This window comes from Ahaetulla prasina, chromosome 8, assembly GCF_028640845.1.
Source record: "Ahaetulla prasina isolate Xishuangbanna chromosome 8, ASM2864084v1, whole genome shotgun sequence".
Taxonomy (NCBI): Eukaryota; Metazoa; Chordata; class Lepidosauria; order Squamata; family Colubridae; genus Ahaetulla; species Ahaetulla prasina.
This window is the reverse complement of record NC_080546.1, coordinates 64,257,683-64,270,243: the sequence shown is the minus strand read 5'-3', so window position 1 is coordinate 64,270,243 and position 12,561 is coordinate 64,257,683. Positions and strand designations below refer to the sequence as shown.

At 49.0% G+C, this 12,561-nt stretch overlaps 1 protein-coding gene across 5 annotated transcripts in view; it reads left to right on the top strand.

Moving 5' to 3' along the window:
- Positions 1–12,561, top strand: part of C1QTNF7 (C1q and TNF related 7) — a 149,888-nt gene that overhangs the window by 123,286 nt on the left and 14,041 nt on the right. For 2 of the 5 annotated variants that reach the window (XM_058192323.1, XM_058192322.1), the window contains exon 2: positions 11,513–11,746. The exons of the other annotated variants lie outside the window; for them this stretch is intronic. The gene's annotated coding sequence lies outside the window, so the exon portion shown is untranslated. The remainder of the gene's footprint in view (positions 1–11,512; positions 11,747–12,561) is intronic. 5 annotated transcript variants of the gene reach the window in all.

Here is a 12,561-nt window from a genome sequence, read left to right as displayed (position 1 = left end):
TTTTTCCTACCTTTTTCTGTGGGTGTGGCTTGATGGGGAGGTCATGTGACTGAGTCAGCATGGATGTGAGAGACATCAAGTTGGCCACACCCACTCAGTCACATGACATCCCCCCACCTTGCCACAGCCCACAGAACTGGTAGGAAAAAAAATTGAATCCCACCAATGTGCAGAGTTGTTTGTAGCTGAAAGAGTTTCCTCATATTATTTATTGCAGTGTGTCAGTATGAATATAATGATATTTTGTACCCTTGATGCTAAACCCTGGGACAATTCACAGCAAGAAAAAAACTTTATCGTATGACATCCTTTGAGCTTCCTGTATATTATGTCATGGTTTCAAGGAGAAGGTCCTGGATTTTGATTGAAAATAAGGGGGGAAAATATATCCAGGAAACTACAGACCAAATCAGCCTGACACTTGGGGAAAATCCTGGAAAACATAATCAGGCAACAGATCTGTGAACATTAGAAGCAAGCAAAGTTGTAACTAGGAGCCAACATGGGTTGTCAATAACAGATCATGCCAAAGAAATTGTATTTCATTCTATGACAAAGTGGACTAGCTAAAGCAGACATAGTATACTTGGATTTCATTTGACAAAATAAATCATAACCTATTTTTTGATAAGTTAGAAAAATGTGGGATAAACAGCATCACCACCAGATTGAGTGCTGACAACCTGCACTCAGCATGTAGACCTTAATAGAATTATATCTACATCAGGAGTGAAATCTAAAAAAATTTCCCTACCGGTTTTGTGGGCATGGCTTAATTGGTGAGCGTGGCTTGGTGATCAGGTGACTGGTGGGCGTGGCCAATAACAATAAATAAAAATAAACAAAGTACACAAAACAATAAGAGGTACGAAAAACCAACTTTCACACTTTACACACACACAACACAACACAACACAACTGACTCACACACAATGTAAAAGCAGCTGCACTTCACTCAAAATGGCCCCTGCAACAAACAGGAACCTCACACAGCCACTAAAAGCTCAAAAACCAACTTTCACACTTTACACACACACAACACAACACAACTGACACACACACACAAAATGCCACATACAGCTTTGTGAGATTTTGTGTGTTTGTGTAGTTAGAGTGAAACACTACAGAAACACCCCAAATCTCAGAAAGCTGCACAAATATTTTATTATTTTATTTTATTTATATTTTTAGATAAAAGCAGCTAAATTTAAATTTTAAATTGTTATGTCTAAAAAAAAAAATTCCTTAAAAAACACCAATTAACTATTTTTTAAAGCTCCCCCCCCCCAAAAAAAACCACAGTTACTTACCCAATTGAAGGGACAAGGCAGGCAGATTGAGTTGCTCACCGATGAGATGGATTGCAGGCAGGCAGTTTGAGTTGCTAGCGGATGCAATTGATTGCAGCAGCTGAAGCAAGGCAGGAAAAGCGAGCGAGCCCAAAAGAAGCAGCAAGCTGCCAAGTAGGCAAGTGGGGACAGGGCAATTGGGTGGGCATGGGCGGGGGGGGCAGGGATTTTTGCTACCGGCTCTTCAATCTATCCATCCCCATCGCTACTGGATCACCCAATCCGGTCTGAACCGGGAGCATTTCACCCCTGATCTACATGGAGGGAAGTAAGCAGTGGGGTACCCCAAAGTTCTATCTTCATAAATGATTTAGATGAGGGGATATTTATTTATTTATTTATTATTTATTGTTTATATTTATATACCGCCCTATCTCCCACAGGACTCAGGGCGGTTTACAGGCATTTAAAAGCAAATAAATACAATCTAAAAACAATTAAAAAACTTATTCAAGAAGCCTAACAATTAAAAATATAAAAAATAAAACCCAAGTTAAAACCCATAAATTAAAATCTAGCTCAGTCCTGCGCAATTAAATAAGTATGTTTTAAGCTCGCGGCGGAAGGTCCGAAGGTCCGGAAGCTGACGAAGTCCTGGGGGCAGATCATTCCAGAGGGTGGGAGCCCCCACAGAGAAGGCCCTTCCCCTGGGCGTCGCCAGACGACATTGCCTCACTGACGGCACCCTGAGGAGTCCCTCTCTATGAGAGCGCACGGGTCGGTGAGAGGTATTCGGTAGCAGTAGGCGGTCCCGTAGATAACCCGGCCCTATGCCATGGAGCGCTTTAAAGGTGGTCACCAAAACCTTGAAGCGCACCCGGAAGGCCACAGGTAGCCAGTGCAGTCTGCGCAGGATGGGTGTTATCACGGGAGCCACGAGGGCTCCTCTATCACCCGCGCAGCTGCATTCTGGACTACCTGCAGCCTCCGGATGCCCTTCAAGGGGAGCCCCATGTAGAGAGCATTGCAGTAATCCAGGCGAGACGTCACGAGTGCGTGAGTGACTGTGCACAGGGCATCCCGGTCCAGAAAGGGGCGCAACTGGCGCACCAGGCGAACCTGGTAGGACGCTTCCTGGAGACGGCCACAAATGATCTTCCAAAGACAGCCGCTCATCCAGGAGGACGCCTAAGTTGCGCACCTCCATCGGGGCCAATGACTCGCCACCGATGGTCAGCCGCGATTTAGCTGACTGTACCGGGATGCCGCATCCACAGCCACTCTGTCTTGGAGGGATTGAGCTTGAGCCTGTTTCTCCCCATCCAGACCCGCACGGCCTCCAGACACCGGGACAGCACTTCGATAGCTTCGCTGGGGTGGTCCGCGGAAAGGTACAGCTGGGTGTCATCCGCATACAGCTGGTACCTCACGCCGAAACCACTGATGATCTCACCCAGCGGCTTCATGTAGATAAAGAACAGAAGGCGAGAGGATCGACCCCGCGGCACCCCACAAGTGAGGCGCCCGGGCCGACCTCTGCCCCTGTCAACACCGACTGCGACGGTCGGAGAGATAGGAGGAGAACCACCGATAAACGGTGCCTCCCACTCCCAATCCTCCAGCCGCGCAGCAGGATACCATGGTCGATGGTATCGAAAGCCGCTGAGAGGTCTAATAGGACCAGGGCAGAGGAACAACCCCTATCCCTGGCCCTCCAGAGATCATCCACCAACGCGACCAAAGCCGTCTCCGTGCTGTAACCGGCCGGAAACCGGACTGGAACGGGTCTAGATAGACGGTTTCATCCAGGTGCAGGGGAAACTGATATGCCACCATATTTCTACAACCTTCGCCGCGAAGGTTGGAGACCGGACGATAATTACCTAAAACAGCCGGGTCCAGGAAGGCTTAAGGAGGGTCTCACCACCGCCTCTTTCAAGGCGGCCGGAAAGACACCTCCACCAAAGAAGCGATCGAATCGCCTGAGCCAGCCTCGTGTCACCTCCTGAGTGGCCAGCACCAGCCAGGAGGGCACGGGTCCAGTAAACACGTGGTGGCATTCAGCCTACCCAACAACCTGTCCATGTCCTCAGGAGCCACAGGGTCAAACTCATCCCAGACAATGTCACCAAAACCCCTCGGACGCCTCACCTGAGTCACCGCAATTTTGGTCCAACCCGTCCCGAAGCTGAACGATTTTATCGATAGATAACCGTTAAACTCCTCAGCACGCCCCTGCAGCGGGTCATCCCGCTCCCCTGGTGAAGGAGGGAACGAGTCACCCGAACAGGGCGGCTGGGCGGTTATCTGCCGACGCAATGAGGGAGGAGGCGAGCAACGCCGCTTCCTCAATGCCACTAGGTAAGTCCTAGTATAGGACTTCACTAGTGTCCGATCAGCCTCTGAACGGCTAGACCTCCAGGAACTCTCTAGGCGCCTTCTCCGCGCTTCATCCCCTCAGCTCCTCGGAGAACCAAGGAGCCGGTTGGGACCTGCGCCGGGTCAGAGGTCGCAAAGGCACGACACGGTCTAAGGCCCCGCCGCGCCCGCTCCCAGGCCGCAACAAGTTCCTCAGACGTGCCGTGAGCCAGACCCTCAGGAATGGCCCAAGCTCCGTCCGGAACCTCTCTGGGTCCATCAGGCGCCTGGGACGGAACCAACGCATCGGCTCCGTCTCCCTGCGGTGTTGGGTGGCGGTCAGAAAGTCTAGGCGAAGGAGAGAGTGATCTGACCATGACAAAGGTTCGATGACTATTTCCTTTAAGTCCAGATCTCTCAACCACTGACCAGAGACAAAAATCAAATCGAGTGTACCACCCCCAGTGTGGGTAGGGCCATCAACTACTTGAGTCAGGTCCAAGGCCGTCATGGAAGCTGTGAACTCCCGAGCTGCTGTCGATGACGAGCCGGAAGATGGCAGGTTAAAGTCCCCCATGACTAAAAGTCTGGGGGTTTCAACTGCCACCCCAGCAAGCACCTCCAGGAGCTCGGGCAGGGCAGCTGTCACGTAGCAAGGAGCCAGGTACGCGACCAGCAAGCCCATCTGACATCTATGGCCCCACTTCACAAGGAGGGATTCACACCCGACAATCTGAGGTACAGTGGTCTCCCTCGGCTCCAGACTCTCTCTAATCACAACCGCCACCCCCCCACCCCTACCCTGGGCTCTCGGCTGATGAAATGCACGGAAACCTGGTGGGCACATCTGTACCAGGGGCACGCCCCCTTCTGCGCCCAACCAGGTCTCCGTAATGCCTATAAAGTCCGCGGCACCCCCCTGAATAAGGTCGTAAATTAGGGGGGCCTTATTGGCCACGGACCGTGCATTACACAACATCAGCCGAAGGCCCAGGCTCTGAGGGTCTTGACTATCCGGGGAACGGGAGAAGTCTGGGGGCTCGGGGCGCGCGATCGCCTGCAAGTATCGAGCGCGCGCCCCCTTAACACGATCCGAGCCCCCGCTTCCGCCAAATCTGCCCCTCCCCCAAACCGTGCAAATAGCACCACCCTCCACCAATGGAACCTGAACTCCCCCCATAACCTTCGGACCTATTAGCTCACCGCCACGAGCATGCGCAGGAACTGATACCCCACCCGGCGGGTTTCCCCCAACACCCGCCCTACCCTCCCACCCCTTAAAATGCCCTATCTAAAACCCCAAAGGCTCTTCCTCTTCGCATGCCACCTCTGTGGATCCCAAGATCCGTCATTGAGGCCGGCCCTTGGTAATAAAGCAGGCCATTCCTGCGAGGCGGGGCACCTGAGGCGCAAGAGTTCCTGTACCGAATAACATAGGCGAATCGTGAAAATAATACTACTTCGCTAGGGGATAACAGTCGCCGGGAGATGATCATTGTCCAGGATGGTAGAATATTAGTCCATAGTACTTCACACGGATACCCATCATCCGATGGTGGCTGATAATGTTGATAAATAGGCTAAAGATGGAAAGATAGAAAAAATAGCCCAGTCCCAAAATCCATGGGGGAAAACGAGGTGGGTGGGTAGATCTTCTACCACCCTCGGCACTGTCTACAGCTGTACTTGGGTACATCCACCGGTAGATCTCAAATCGATCTCCAAGTCTCTTCCACCATAATTCCAAAGAGCAATCCTGGCCAAAGATCCCAAAAGGCCAGATAAGTGCAGAAGACAGCGCACAAATAATAATGGGAGAAACGGGCCCCCAAAGGCCGGGACACCTCCCATAGTCACCACGCCAATTCCCTTCGTTAAGATGGTTCCCTTCGTTAAGATGGTTCACAGATAAAAATCCTCCAGGCAAGCCCCAAGGCAAGCCCCACATTCCAAAGGCCTGGCCACTCCTCAGATCCAGGGCCTTTCCCAGAAACCGGGCCAGGCACCTCTGAGGAAGGCCGGTCAGATGTAATAGGCCGTAGATCCCAGATACGGCATAAGTGGGGTAAAACGTCCTCAGAGCCCCTCCCTGCAGGGAAGGCAGTGGAAAAGCCGGCAATGGAAAAGCCGGCAGTGGAAAAGCCGGTAAGCTCACAACCCCCTTCATCCCGAGAAAACCAGGCTGGGGGGAGGAGAACGTACCCAAAGTAGTCCAGCACTCAGCAGTCACAGTCCACAGGCCATGATGGGCTGACAAGCCTATGATCCGCGGCTGCGGCCTCGTCCCGCACCACGCACCCAGGAATGGCCGCCGTTCGCCGCTCTCCCTCACCCGGCCTCGCTCTCGGCAACCGTGTCACCGAAAAGGCCCGCAGACCTCTCCCACGGCTGCCGAGAAGCTGATAAAGCGGGCTGGGGGGTACAGGCGGCTCGGCTAGCCGTCTGGGTGATGCCATCCCGCGTCGATCATCCCGTCGGCGGCTCCGTTCACCTAGCGAGCCGCCATCTTGCGCATGCGCAGAGCCAGGATAAAAGGGGAACTCATAAAATTTGCAGATGACACGAAATTGGCAAGAATAGCCAACACCCCAGAAGTTAGTCTCAAGATCCAGAAGGATTTTGACAGATTTGAACATTGGGCCCTATCTAACAAAATGAAATTCAATGTAGATAAAAGTACCATTTTACATTTAGGCAAGAAAAGCCAAGTACACAGGTTTAGAATAGGTGAATCTTGGATCAATAGCAGTAATTGTGAGAGAGATCAAAGGAGTCCTGGTGGACAACTTAATACTAGCAATGCTGCACCCACCAAAAAAGCAAATGTGGTCCTAGGCTGCATTAGCAGAGGGATAGAATCAAGATCATGTGAAGGGTTAGTATCAATTTACAATGCATTCATAAGTCATATTTGGAATATTGCATCTAGTTTTGTCACCACAATATAAAAAAGATGTTGAGAGTCTTGAGAGAAGAAATGCTGGAGTAGTATGGGATCTCCTGGGCCCAGGGGGTTATAGTAGAAGACTTTTAAGGTCCCTTCTGTTATGTTTTTGAATTTTGGAAGGAACTTTTGGAGGGAAAATGCAGGTTGATGATTGACTGGTGCCTCAGCCTGAATGGTATATAAGGAGGTGTGCTCTCTGTTCCAGTTGCTGGGTTCATACCATACAATAAAGAGCTGTTGTTGCTAATGACCTGTCTCCTACCTCCTCATTCACCCAACGCAACATTGGCGATGAGGATGGAATCGAGGTTGGCAGAGAGACCCTAAAAGAACTGATAGCTTCTGAACCCAGCCAGTATTAGGGCGGTCATGATAAAGGCGGACCGGAGAGATGTCCACTTACATGCCGCAAGCGCCATTTGATCTGGCCAAGGAGAAATGGGGATCATACATGGCCCGGTTCGAGTGTTTCCTCAAGGCAAACGATTTCTAGTGCTTCTCGGACAATCGGAAATGAGCATACTTCTTGAGCCATTGCGGGGCCGAAGTATTTGATACAGCTGAGTTTCTATCCGAGCCGACGCCAGTCCAATATGTGCCTGGCAAGTTCTACAGGCAACCCTCAGAGCGTACTACGCCCCAGTGCCATTGAGGTTTGTTCAACGCTATGAGTTTTGCCAAAGAATACAACGTGAAGGCAAACCGATCAGTGTTTACATGGCTGCCCTGCACAAGGCCGCAACGCATTGTGAATACCGAGACCTCAATGATGCGCTCCTAGAGCAACTAATTTGTGGAGTGAGAGACATTCATTTACAGAGGCGACTACTTGCCAAATGAAATCTAACACTTCGAAATGCTACAGGGGCCAACCCCGATCAATCACTCTTTAAAAATAATGCCAATGCACCGGGAAGAAATTCAGCCCGAGAGTGAATCAGAAGAAGAAGTATTCAAAACTGATAAACCAGGGCGAAATGAGAAAGAAGGCTATGCGAGTTGTGGAGGTGCCTATCAGAGAAACTCATGCTGTTTTAAAGATGTTATTTGTAGATGGTGTGAGAAAAAAGGGCATTTAGTGAGAGCATGCCGAGCAAGCCAGCCTTGCTGCCAAAAGAACAGAGCTGACTACAATGCATCCAATCAGCAGCAACCTTTCACCCGGAGAAATCCCATTGGCCAAGCACAAAAGAGCATGAAGTCTAATCAAACCAGAGTCAGAATCGGCCAAGCCACCACCATCCGAGAGGAAAAGATATTCACAGTCGTTTACATTGAAGGCGTCCCATGCAGAATGGAGATCAACACAGGATCGTCAATCACAATCATGTCCTGGGCCAAGATAACCACTGCACTTCCACATCTCAAAAAGAGCCAACTCCAGTCGCAGAGATTACGAGTTCGAGACTATCAAGGAAACAGAATTCCAGTGGAAGGCATTGCAACTTTCCAAGTAACCTATGTGTTGTGACCCAGATTCCCGGACTCGGACTCCTGGAGGATGATTCAGAAAGTGAGGAAGAGGAAATGGCAAGACCTGCTTCCCCTGGGCCCTCTCCCTCCCTGGCACCCACCCAGGAGGAAGAGGAGGGGCTAGCAAGGCCTGATTCCCCCGGGCCTTCTTCTGATTTGGCAACGCCCCAAGAACAATCTTGGCTTGATGCAAGACTGCGCAGATGTGACTGGTGCGCGCAGCAGAGGAGGCATTGGGACAAAGTCAAATAATGATGAGTCACGGAGTGACACTCACAGGGGCTATAAAGCAGGAGGCGGAACTTCCTGGCTTTTTGTCTTGGACAAAGTAATGAATTTGCGCGGGCAAACTGTATCATGGATAGAAGAATCTGTTTGTGAGTGAATCGTGCTTTATCTATAATTTTCTGGTTATCTCCAGGGATTTTGGCAGGCATGTGGGGAGACATCTCTGTGCCAGAAGGAATTCAGCCAAATGTAAATAAATTAGAAAGAGGCCTTTGACTGACTCTTTGTTGGGAGTATTGGGGGAGGGAAACAGAACACTATGGCCAGCATGCAAAGAACCTACAAGTCACCATCCCCAGCCTCCTGGGTCTCGATTGGTTCTCGGCCCTGGGAATGGGAGTCTTCGGAGTCCACACCATTGGAGGTGACTTAAAAGAGGAGCTGATCCAGGAGTTCTGGGACATGTTCAAGGACAGCCTGGGCAAGTATGTGAGGACCCCTATCTCTTTTAATTTAGACCCGGCGGTTGCCCCAATACAACTGAAGGCCAGAAGGGTAGCATTTGCCCTTAAACCTAAAATAGACCAGGAGCTGGACAAGCTAGTTAAACAAGGCATTCTAATACTGGTTGACCATGCTAAGTGAGAGACCCCTATAGTGACACCAATGAAACCAGATAGATCTGTGCTGACTACAAGGCGACCCTTAACAAAGCCTTGCAAAAGAGTGCCTACCCAGTCCCAATAGTTCAGCACCTTCTGCACTCACTGGGGCCCAGAAAAACATTCACTAAATTGGACATGGTGCAAGCATATCAGTAACTACCTGTAGATGGCGCTATGACAGAAGCACAAACCATCGTAACGCATAGAGGTGCCTTTAAATGCACCAGGCTCCAATTTGGAGTCAGTGTGGCCCCAGGTCTTTTTCAAAATCTTATGGAGCGCCTACTGTAAGGATTACTGGGGGTGGTACCCTATTTTGATGATGTTTTGATATCAGCTAATGATGAACAGCAACTAAGGGAATGCTTGCGAAATAGGACTGCAGGACTGAGAGTCAAACTCAACAAATGTCAAATTGCTGTGCCCACAGTAGAATTCTTAGGCTATAGGATTGACGAGCAGGAATACACCCCACCGAAAGCAAGGTTCGAGCCATCCAGAAGACTCTCCCCCAAAATAAGATGCTGGCTCAGCAGACTAAGTCTGTCTGTTATTAACACAGCCGCTTGCAATTACTGCAAGTTTAAGTCCCACCAGGCCCAAGGTTGACTCAGCCTTCCATCCTTTATAAGATAGGTAAAATGAGGACCCAGATTGTTGGGGGCAATAAAGTTGACTTTGTATATAATATACAAATAGATGAAGACTATTGCTTAACACAGTGTAAGCCGCCTTGAGTCTTTGGAGAAGGGCGGGATATAAATTCAAATTAAAAAAAAAACACCAAAAAAAACTACGAGCCTTTTTAGGACTTTTGAATTTTTATACTGTGTTCTTAAAAAACAAAGCAACAGTGGCTGAACCCTTGCACAAACTACTTGCTAAAAAGACCCCATGGACTTGCGGGGAAACAGAATCTACTGCTTTCAGGGCTATCAAACAACTATTGTCTGGAGACAGCTTCCTAATCCAGTGTAACGGGACATTACCCTTGGTCCTTGTGTGTGACGCCTCCCCCTTTGGCATTGGGGCTGTACTCAGCCATAGACTTCCTAATGAAACTGAGGCACCTATTGCCTATTTTTCCCGCACCCTTTCTGGTGTGGAACGGAACTATAGTCAACTAGTTAGAGAGGCTCTTGCCATCGTCTCTGGTGTTAAAAAGTTTCACGAATATTTATTTGGAAGACAATTTGAACTTGTCACTGACCACCGCCCCCTTCTCAGACTTTTGGCTGGGGATCGCCCCACTCCTGTGGCTCTGTCACCAAGACTGACCAGATGGGCTATTTTCCTGGCTGCTTATTCATACCGCCTGACCCACCGACTGGGCCGAGACTTGGGGCATATTGATGCTTTGAGCAGGTGCCCATTGCCTGACATCTTGGAAGACCCAACCCCTGGGACTCCTACCCTCCTAATTGACTCTCTGGAGACTGGTCTGCTCACGTCAGCTGAGGTCGCGAAAGCCTCCTCAAAGGATTTTATTGTCAAGACTGTAATTGGCTGCATGCATAGGGGGTGGCCCAGCTCAGCCAGTGGGGAATTAAAAGAATTTGTTACAAAGCGTTTTGAATTGTCTACCCAAGGGGGGTGTTTGCTATGGGGGAATCGAGTTGTGGTTCCAGTAAGTCTTAGAGATAAAGTTCTGGAAATGTTGCATGTGGGGCACCCGGGTAGTGTTTGCATGAAGGGGCTGGCAAGGAGTTACGTGTGGTGGCTCAACATGGATGGCGAAATTGTGGAATGGGTGGCAAGGTGCCCACTGTGCCAGGAATCCAGACCATTATCCCTGGTAGCACCCGTGAGAGAGTAGGAGAGACCCTGAAGGCCATGGTCCAGAATCCACATAGATTTTGCCAGTCTGTTTCATGGACAAACTTTTCTAATTGTAGTGGATGCTTTTTCCAAATGGTTAGAAATAATTCTGATGCGTCCCACTACCACAGAAGCCATAATTTGAGTCCTCTGAAGGTTATTTGCCACACATGGGTTGCCAGATACCGTAGTCTCGGACAATGGGCTCCAGTTTACAGCCACCCAGTTTGAAGGCTACCTCGCTTAGCTGGGCATCCACCATGCCCTCTCGGCACCATTCCATCTGGCCACAAATGGTTTGGCAGAACATTTTGTTAGGAGTGCCAAGGAGGCACTGTCCCGTTTGGGCCCAGGGGATTGGCAAGCTAGGATTGACACATTTCTGATCATCCAGCATGGACACCCTGTACTATTGCTGATGGGCCAAATGCTCTGTTGCCCGTTAGATAGGCTCAACCCGAATTACTCCCCTGATGGGTACCCGGAAAAGGGGAACAAAACAAGGGAATTTCTGGTAGGTGCCCCAGTGTTTGCCAGGAACTACGCTAAGGGGCCCCTGTGGTTAGCAGGAACAATTATCGAAGTCACCAGCCCAAAATCATACTTAGTAGATATGGGCGACGGAAGGGTCTGGAAACGACATGTTGATCAAATACGAAACTGATTAGAAACCAATTCAGAACAACAACAACCAAAAAAAACAGTCCCTGACTACCTGTTGTTTCCTCCAACAGCTACCTCAAGCCCAAAGTGGCCGGAGGACTTATCTGAGGATTTCGGTGTCCAGCATTGCCCTCTCGACCAATCAGAAATCAGCAGAAAAATCAGCAAATAATCCAATCCAGAAAGGCCCATTAGAAGAGCTGGGAGGAACAGAAAGTCCCTCCGACCAGCTTAACACCCCACCCAGAGCTGAGTTGCACAGGTCAACCAGACATAGGGGATGCCCTGGTTACCTGCGTGACTATGTATGTAAATAGTTGTAAATTTCTGACCAAGTGTTTTCTGGGAAGGGAGGGATGTTATTTGAATTTTGGAGGGAATGTTTGGAAAGAAAATGCACGTTGATGATTGGCTGGTGCCTCAGCCTGAATGGTATATAAGGAGGTATGCACCTCTGTTCCAGTTGCTGGGTTCACACCATACAATAAAGAGCTGTTCCTGCCTCCTCATTCGCCCAACACAACACCTTCCAACTGAATTATTCTTTTTTTTTTAATTGAAAATTTTTTTAAAAACAAAAACATTTTCCCCCCTTTTTTCCCTCCTCCCTCCCAAAAGACCCCCTTCCCCCCTCCCTTCCCCCCCCCCGGCTTCCCGGGTCAATCACAAGGTATTGTTATACATAAACCAAACATAGAGTAAAATTTTCCCTTCTAATCCAATTAACCTCATCCAAATCTTTTCATCTCCCAACCCCCTCCCCATTACATAAAATAATACTTCCTAATTATTCAAAGGCAATCTGATATTTCTTAATCTGATATCTGTTTTGTAGATAATCAATCCATTTTTTCCATTCAATTAAATATCTTTCCTGCGTATTGTCTTTTAAAAAAGCTGAGATTTTAGCCATCTCAGCCAAATTAATGACTTTCAATATCCATTCTTCTATTGTAGGTACCTCTTCTTCTTCCAGTATTGTCCAATCAACAGTCTTGCTGCTGTTATTAAATTCAGAATCAATTTAGTCTCAATCCCTGTACAATCCATTATAATTCCCAAAAGGAAAAATTGTGGCAGGAACTTTATCTTCTTCTTCAGTACATTTTGAATAATCCAC